Genomic DNA, 821 nt, shown 5'->3' with positions numbered 1-821 from the left:
AGCCCACGGCATGCTCCCAACGCAGCGGAGACCTACCTCAGCACTTGTGCAGGTGAAACCAAAGGGCAGATTTGCTTCACCATATTTTCTAGTCTTTGGCTTAGAATGAAGTTGGTTTGGAAACATATATAGCGATGCTTCATCTCCTGCTTTGCGTTTTGTGGGCGCCCCGTGCTAGCAGTGTCCAAGCATTTTTTGGGGGGGTTCCCCTTTTTTCCCCCTGCAATGGCTCTGCACCCCCCTTAGGGGGCGGGCCCCACACTTTGGGAAGCTCTGGTGTAGGTCATCTACTAACTGGAAAGTTGGTGATTCAATCCCTGGCTGCTCCTACATGCGAAAGTATACTTGGCCAAGATACTGAACCACAAATTTCACTCCAGTATGGTCACTGGAGTGAAAATAGGAAAGAAAAGTGCTTGTGTGGATGAATGAATGAATGAATGAATGAATGAATGAGCCATGTCGCATAAAGTTCTTTGAGTGCTTGAGTAGAGTAAAGAGCGCTACATAAGGACCAGCCCATTTACAACTGGATATAATTACTGTTCCAGTGTGTTTTCTTGTGAAACACATGATTTGTGATTAAATGTTTCTACAGCAGTGTATCTAACGTGTATCTAATGATGTAAGATTTGGTTAAGCACATAACTGTACTGACCTTAAACCAGAGAAGCAGCTAAAAGCACCCAAGGACGAAGGAGAGTTCAGCTAACTAAATGAAGTTTACATCAAGTGAGTGGACCTTTATTTTGAACAAAGACTGTGTGTGTGTGTGTGTGTGTGTGTGTGTGTGTGTGTGTGTGTGTGTGTGTGTGTGTGTG

Source organism: Haplochromis burtoni, unplaced genomic scaffold (genome assembly GCF_018398535.1).
Source record: "Haplochromis burtoni strain Fernald_Lab_line unplaced genomic scaffold, NCSU_Asbu1 Contig_273, whole genome shotgun sequence".
Lineage (NCBI taxonomy): Eukaryota > Metazoa > Chordata > Actinopteri > Cichliformes > Cichlidae > Haplochromis > Haplochromis burtoni.
This window is presented reverse-complemented; position numbering follows the sequence as displayed.